Source organism: Borostomias antarcticus, assembly GCF_949987555.1.
Source record: "Borostomias antarcticus genome assembly, chromosome: 4".
Lineage (NCBI taxonomy): Eukaryota > Metazoa > Chordata > Actinopteri > Stomiiformes > Stomiidae > Borostomias > Borostomias antarcticus.
Genome location: NC_140237.1, coordinates 26,080,240 through 26,088,931, shown reverse-complemented (window position 1 = coordinate 26,088,931; position 8,692 = coordinate 26,080,240).

Here is an 8,692-nt window from a genome sequence, read left to right as displayed (position 1 = left end):
CAGACTGTTTCAGAGAGGAGGTCAATGATAAACGGACTGCACTTATTTGGCGCTTTTATCCAAAGCACTTTACAATGGCCTCTCATTCACCCATTCACACACATACAGTACACACACCAATGGTGCCATGCAAGGTGCTAGCCTGCTCACTGGGAGCAATTTGGGGTTCAATGTCTTGCCCAAGGACACTTAACCTACTCAACCTACTTAAACAACAATACTGACTCAGAATGTGATGTACAGTTGTTAGTGTCTAGAGAGAACAGTAAAGGAGCTAGGACACACCCCTGGGGGCCACCGGTGTTCAGGAACCTAGGCATCGAGACATGGTTACCAATTTTGACAACTTGTTTCCTATTGCATAAGAAGTTGTAGACTCACTGACACAGACATACATGAAGTTCCTGTAAGTATTTTACAGACACACACCCCTGGCCTTTACACGCTTTTCCCAACAGATTAGCGCTGAGGAAACCACAAACGTTGCAGATGCCAGTTCCTTATCGTATCTAAGAAGGTAAATATCCCCTGTTTCTGTTGTAGGGGAGCAGAAAGGGCCTTAACATACTTGACAGGACAGAAATAGCCCCTGATACACAACAACATTATGCAACAATGCGTACCAGACTAAAGGAAATCTGTTATGAGAGCTGCCGCCAACTTCAAGAATGTGTCTCCATACTAGTTTTCCCCTGGGGTGAGGGTGGTGGTGGTGGGGGGGTAGTCTCTGATCCAGTCTGGAATTTCTGTTGACTGCCTCCACCAGTACCCCCAGGAGCCAGGCTAGTTAGTATCCCAAAATGACAGAATATTCTGGCTTCACAGTGGTGCTGCATTCATAAATGTCCCACTAGTGCACAGTTATCCCTATTATAGAGAACAGGAGAACACTTGTTTGTTTGGACACCCTGAGAGAACATGAGAATACTTGTTTGTTTGGACACCCTGAGAGAACAGGAGAACGCTTGTTTGTTTGGACACCCTGACGGAACAGGAGAACGCTGGTTTATTGAGCGGTTCCTGAGTGAAGCCCCTGCATAGTTTCCAGTCCGCAGCCCTGGCAGAGACCTGCTGTTCCCAGAAAGAGTGACAGAGTTACGAGACTGGGGTGAAGGAGCTTTGGAGAGGAGGTGGTTTTAAGGTGTGTCCCTAAAGACACTAAAAGCTAATTCTATCACCCCTGACAGGTGTGCTCTAAACCCCACACTGTAGGAAACTCATACAAGGACGTCAACTTCGACACCGCATCCTCCAGTCATGGGTCTAGACCCTGGGTCTCTGAGCCCCGGGAAGTGTGATAAACCTCGAGGGATCTTCCCCTGAGGAGAAGGTCATCACTGGACTTAACAAACGTTATGATGAGTGTGACAGCCCTTTAGTGCAAAGTAGCAGTATCTGTTGTGCTCTAACTGAGGATATGTGAGGAGTGGAACATGAATGGGAGAACGTTGTCTAGGTGCACTAGGCATGGACTGCTCAGCGATGGGAAAGGTTTGGAGCTGGGTAGTGTTTCTAGACCTTTCTCTCCGACCCCTGACCTTAATAAAGGTCACTGCTCTAACTCTAGAATGTTTTGGCACGGCACTTCAAGCAATGTAGCACTTAAAAACAGGAACAAAAATACAGTTCGACAAAGTGTTATAATTTCAGGGTAGTAGGCGCTGCACTTGGTAGACCTTCATTGTTATAGTGTTCTTAGTGGGGGACATGAGAAATTAGTGGAGTGTTAACTGCGTGCTCCTTCATATAGTAGTAAACTACAGTATGGCCTTCAGCTTCAGATGGGATATCAGCACAGTAAAACCTCTAACCAGATAAAGATACAACTATGAATCATGACAGACTGTCTGCTTAAACAAAATGAACAGATAAACACATGAATCTCTCTCTCTCTCACTCTATCTCTCTCACTCATTCACTCACTCACTCACTCACTCACTCACTCACTCACTCACTCACTCACTCACTCACTCACTCACTCACTCACTCTCACTCGCCTTCTTTTGCCATTATTGGTTAACTGGCTGTTTTTACTTTTCAATTTACTTATTTTTTGTTGCTGTTTCTGTATCATCACAAGTGACACTCTGTCCTTATAAATGATGGACTAAGCAGACACAATCCAAGGCTTTCAAATAGCTTTCCCAAACCTGCCGTCGTCTGTCATAAATGTCATGGACCCATGCAAACCAGATTAAGACACATGAACCTTCCTGTATACACTAGCAAAAACCTTAAACTAAGCCAGATGTAGCATGGCAACAGAGCTGTAGTTCCTAGCTTACCGTGAACTTTCGTATGTAGTCGGAGACGCAGAACCCCCCGGTGCTGAGCAGTAGAGATCTTTGGACTGAGGTCCCCATCATGCTCCATTCACCCCGGGCTGGGGTACGGCCGTACGCGTGCTCCCCAGGTTCTGGGCTCTGGGTCTGGGGAAGAGAGAGACCAGCGCACACAAGCGTCCAGAGAACTGAAACATGGCGAAAAAGCTGTGATGAAAGAGAGACTGTTGTTGACAGAGATGACTCTATCATCCCTCACGTCTCTCTCCTCCAGTTTTGGGCTGGGCAGCCTTGGGGTCCCAGTACCCCCCCCCCCAGTATCTGAACCCCACACGCCCCCTCCCCAACGTCTGCCGACCCCCGTCTGAAACCACTTCCTGCTGGGAGATAGCAGCTGACTGAGATTAGGAAGGGTATGCAGGAAATGTGAGTGTCCTGTTTTATTAATAGGGGTTCAGATTGGTGGGTCATTTTGTTTTGAACAGTGTGTGTGTGTGTGTGTGTGTGTGTGTGTGTGTGTGTGTGTGTGTGTGTGTGTGTGTGTGTGTGTGTGTGTGTGTGTGTGTGTGTGTGTGTGTTAAGGGGGTGTTCTTCTCTTCCTGTCCTCTGTGCCCCCTCGGTGATGAAGGCCAGGATGAGCCTGAGGTGAAAAGAACATCCATCTCAGCTATCGCACCAGGTCCCCCTATCGCCCCTGTTGTGTGTGTGTGTGTGTGTGTGTGTGTGTGTGTGTGTGTGTGTGTGTGTGTGTGTGTGTGTGTGTGTGTGTGTGTGTGTGTGTGTGAACCTGTCAGGGACCTGATCCCACAGGCTTTTCCATAGCTGAGGCAGCAGAGTGCGTCACCATTATGAAGAGGCATCATGTTGCTGGTCTACTGTACATTACCTTACATTACTGTCATTTGGCTGACACTTTTATCCAAAGTGACTTCCAACAATTGCATTTAATGTAGGTAGCCAGTGTACTACTACAGACCACAACTCACAAGTGCATCTTCTTATTATTTCAGTTTGATAAATTAGTTTTAGGTAATCTGATTATGGCTTAATCTATCATAGGCTGAGTTTGATAAACTGTACAGTGTTTTTATAGGATTGAGTCACTAAACCCAGCAATAGCTAGAGAGTGATGCAGCACAGGGTGGAAAGCACAGCATAGAGAGCTGAAGTGTTAGAATTGTATATAACGCAAAGTTCCAAAGTTCAAAGTGTCAAAGTTCCAGTCTAATTCCTCTAAACGTTATGTCCCGCCCCTATAGCCTATTTAAGTCGGAAACACTTCAAACATACAGAAGCTACTGTAGATTATCTCAAATGTACGTTTCAGATGGACTTTAAGCACCACCATCACTGCTGCCACTGCCCGCACCCATGCGCATCCTTGCCAACCCCGGTAATATAGCCCCCCCCCCCCCCCCCCTCCACATAACAAATCCCAATTTAACCCCTGCTGGATACCAGCACAGTAACACCTCTAACCAGATAAAGACACAACTATGAATCATGACAGACTGTCTGCTTAAACAAATTGAACAAATTAACACATGAATCTCTCTCTCTCTCACACACACTCTCTCTCTCTCTCTCTGTGTGTCCCCGTCTCTCAATTCAATTCAATATGCTTTATTGGCATGAATGACAGGTGAACAATATTGCCAAAGCGTCAAGGATAATACATTCAATAATGACATTAGAAAACAAATTCAAAACAGTAAACTAACAGATAAATAGGTCATAAAATAGGTCAATAAAGAGACAATTAACAAAGATAATACAAAATAAAATGTATCAAATGTCATGTAAAATAAATAAATAAATAAACAAACAAACAAACAAACAAACAAACAAAAAGATCCACATGAAGTAGAGCAGTAAATGAGAAGGCAGAGTGTGAGTTGTGAGGAGATTATGTGATGCTGTGCTGGTTTTCTCTCAGGCTGTGACATGCACTCACACATCTTGCTGCTTCTATGGCATTGACACTATGTTCTCCAAGTAAATGTTGCATTTTAGTCTGATCAGAGAGTTATATATATATATATCAACGTTTTTTAGTTTACATTTAATTTTTGTAAAGAACGTTGTTCTAATATCTTCATGTTCTACATTATAGAAGGAAATGTACTGACTTTGTGGACAGAGTTGACACTGTCGATCTTCTCTTGGCAGCCAGGTCTGCCTGCGTTGGCCAGTCTCTATGGCCAGGCTGTGATCCCTGAGTCTGGACATCTTTCTCAGTTTTATCAGTCACAGCACTCAGATAGTTTGCCACTGTGTACTGTCTGTTTAGAGCCAAATAGCATTGACATTTTGAGTTTTTGTGGTAAATGTCCAATAGTTAAGGTAATTTTATTTTTCTTCATGTATGATCTGGTTGGTCCAGATGGTGTGAGGTCTGTCCTGGGGCCTTAGAGGAGGTGAGCCTCAGGACCAGCTGGCTGAGGGGAATCATCTCTACGTTCTCCTCTTGGCAGTGGAGAGCTTTGGAATAGTTTGGTTCAGTTGTTTTAAGGTGTTTGTAGAGTTGAATTGCTCTTTTTTGTATCCTAATTAAAAGGGGGAATTGGCCTAGCTCAGCTCGGCATCCATTGTTGGGGATGTCCCTGAGGAGAATGCTTTTGCAAATCTCAGTGTGCATTGGTTTGCAATGATTTATAATTTGTAACATAGGTTCAATTATAGATGTGAATATTTTGAGCCAGATTCCAATAGGTATATTTATGTTTGAAGATTTTTTTTAATAGTATAGAACACTCGTCTTCCATTATCTCATGAGATCATTAACAGCCAGATTGAAATTTCCTGTAGAGGTCATTTTTAGTCCCAAATATGTGTAACTGTGTGTGTGTTCTATATCAGTGGGGCCCATAAAGAACCTATTTGGGTTTCCCTGACACCTTCCATTTTTGGAAGACCATAATTCTAGTCTTTCCCAGGTTCACTGTCAGGGCCCAGGGCCGACAACCAAATGGGATTACGGGGTTAGTGTGATAACTGTCAGCTGCTTGAGACATATTTTGGCAGAACTTGTGCGTTTACAGTCCCACAGACTGTAGGCTATGCACTGGCTTGCAGTTTCATGTATAGGCTGTGGGTGATGCGGAGAACACACTTTTTATTCAAAAAAACACACTTTTTATTCAATTTCTTCAAATTCATGTCTTTATTGTTGATTTATTAGCCTCCCGTTCCTAGGAACAAATCGTATAGGCTACATTTCAGATGAATTGTTATAGCACCAATGCCTGGCAATCAATGACGTTATAGGCCTACTATAGCCTACTTCTCCACCTCAAGCAGTCAATGACGTTATAGGTCTACTGAAATACCTTTTTTCTGTAGGCTTATAGCCTACTTCTCCACCTCGTGCTTCACTTTTTCCATTTTAATATGTTTTATCTTAATCTCTAGTTCTAAACTCCTCTTTTATAGAGACATCACATTGTCTAGTCCATCCTGAAACTATTAAAAATTATATACATTTGCTTTATTTAAGTGTCCCTTGCAAGGCTCATGGGGTTGCAGCTGAAAGAATAAGATAACTAGACATAGGCTACAATTTCTTTACACGGCATAAGAATACACACAGCCCAAAGATCTAGTCTACTCGAATATGTTATTCACGTTGTCTTTGGAGGAACTTAGAGCTATACCTGTTTTTGTTTGTCTTTCTCTTGCTTCTGTTCTCTTCTATTGCTTAGTTTGGTTGGTATATGTCTTTTGAATAGTGTCTTGTAAGCCCATATGGGCTGGGCTTTTTGAAGCATGACACTCTAATAAAATATATCATATCATATCATATCTAGTCTACTCCTGTTCATGAGGATATTGATAAAACGTAGGCAGTCTGCAATATTTTTCCAGCTTTCAGTTCTGAGGGTTCTTCTGTATAATTTCATTGTTTCCCAATATTAGAGGCGAAGCTCAGGATTGTCAGGTTGTCTGTGTTTTTGATTTGATAAACCTCTGAGTGTTTTTCTCAGATGTCTGCAGTCTGTATCAAACCACTTTTCATTGGCTGATGTTTTTGATCTGTGATGGTGAGACTTTTTCAGATTGGATAAATCTGCCACATTGTCGAATATGTTGTCTCATACAGCCTGATTCAGCCCATCATTACTGTGGTGATATGAGCTGGAAAGAAAATGATCTAGTTGAGATTGAATCTTTTGATGCCTGGTTACTTTCTGGTAGTCATCTTTGCTATTGTTTGTCCATCTATGAGGTTGTTTTGTATAGTTACATTTACTGGGTTCTGCTGCATGAGGGTCTATTACTGTCTTTCTGAGGTATAGTGTAATTTTACTGTGATCAGATAGGGGTGTTAAGGGACTGACTGTGAATGCTCTCAGACAGAAGGGGTCTAGGTCTGTAATGCTATAATCGACTGTGTTAATGCCAAGAGAAGAGCTGTGTGTGTAGTGACCAAAGGAGTACCCTCGAAGCCGACCGTTAACGATGTACAGACCCAGTGCTCGACATACCTGCAGTATTTGGTGCTGCTTTTGTTAACAGTTTTGTCAAAGTTGGCTTATGGTGATGTGATGTGAAGGGATGGGAATGCTGGAATGGGAATACTCTGTTGGAACGCCCCACCTCCATCCCCCCCCCCCTCTTCTCTCTCTAATCTCTGACTCAGTGTCCTGTTCTCTCCCAAAACCAGACTGTTCACAACAACTCTAGCCTCCTCAGAACTTCCCTCCTCCCTGAGTCTGGTAATGATCTGAGCTTGTTAGCGGTTCTATAAGCCGTTGGCTGGAGGAGAACGTGAACAGGAGGTCATCCATGTCTGTTCTTCTGGCAGTCCGCTAGCTCCCTGGTTATCCTCACACTTTTATTAATCTACTGTTTTAGAGACCAACTGCTGATCAAACACACTAAAAAAGGCAAATTATCCATTTCATAATCCTCCTCATCCATCATTCTGATTAAATAAAATTGTTTCTGTGGGTACTACCACAGTCTCTTGGCTTTCTGCATGGGCAGCCGATTCCCAACAGATACTAAGGCCTTGTTCAGACTGGCAGCCTAAATATGATTTTTAGCCAATCCAGATTGGAACCAGATGTTGTGCGGTCACGTTCCCAGTCCCACTCAGCACGTCACCATTGAGGTTGGGCCCGGCGTCACCTTCCGCAGCAGGTGTGGACGGTTGCAATCAGGCCAGCTGATGCCAATCACCACCTGGGCTCAGCACTATTAAAGGCTGCAGAAGACAGACGTCGGGCGCTTGAACGTTGACAACTGTGGTCAGTGGTAGTCTGCTCTAGAGCCCCCTTGAGAATTGTTTGCTCGACTTTTTGAACGTCCTAACCCTGTCTTCTCCTCCATTCCTCCTAGGCTCCCTCCCATGCAAGACCAGTGTCTCCCAGCTCCACCCGCGCCCTCCACCGGACTCCCCTTCCAAGCTCCTAGTCCTCCGCTCTCCCAACCTCCCTCTTGTTTCTACCCCTGGACCCCCCCGTGCTTCCCAACCCCGGATCCCCTCGGACGGACCTCCCCCCCTGCTCTCTACCCTGGACTACCTCCTGGACTCTCCCTCTCGGACTCTCCCTCGTTAGTTTTAGTTCCGCAGCACATTAAGCCAGTTAAGTTATATTGTTTCATTAAACTTTTGAAACCTGTTCGGGTCTCCGTCTCTGCTTCTGGGGTCCCAGGCACATTTGGCTACTCTGCCCGGCTGGGTCGTAACAGAACGTTCAAGCCAATGAGCCAAGCCGGGACCCCGGGAGCGGGGATCGAAGCACCCTCAGAGTTACGTAAGCTGGTAGTTAGGCAGGCCACGCAACTCACCGAACTCCAAGCCGAACTGGGAAAAGCCTTTCCCGCGGTCCAGTCCCAGATAAGCGTCCTGGAGGCCACGTCCCAATCCACCGTCTGTACGGTTGCGAGCCTCGCCCCAAGATGGACTCCATGTCTGGAACCCTCGCTGCCATCCAGCAGACTCTAGACGCCTTGGCTGCTAGTCCCGTTCTCCCCGTACAGCTAGGGCACACTGAACCCAGCTTGGTAAGCCCCAAAGCGTTCGATGGCGACTTAAATCGGGGTCGGGGGTTTATAGCCCAGTGTGAGTTGGTGTTTGCTCACCAGCCTTCTAAGTATTCCTCTGACGGGGCCAAGATAGCCTTCGTGATGTCGCTCCTGGCCGATAAGGCTCTTAGCTGGGCCATAGCCGCTGTAGACAGCAGTGCGGCTTATGCCACCGACTACCCCCTGTTCAGGAGCGAGTTTCGTTCAGTTTTCGACCACCCCTTAGACGGTCAGGACATAGCTGGCAGGCTACTGGCTAGCCACCAGGGATCCCGCTCCGTGGCCGAGTACACGGTAGAGTTCAGGACCTTGGCCATCGAGAGTCGCTGGAACGACACAGCCCTCCTCAGCCTGTACCGCAAGGGCTTGTGTGACGCTAT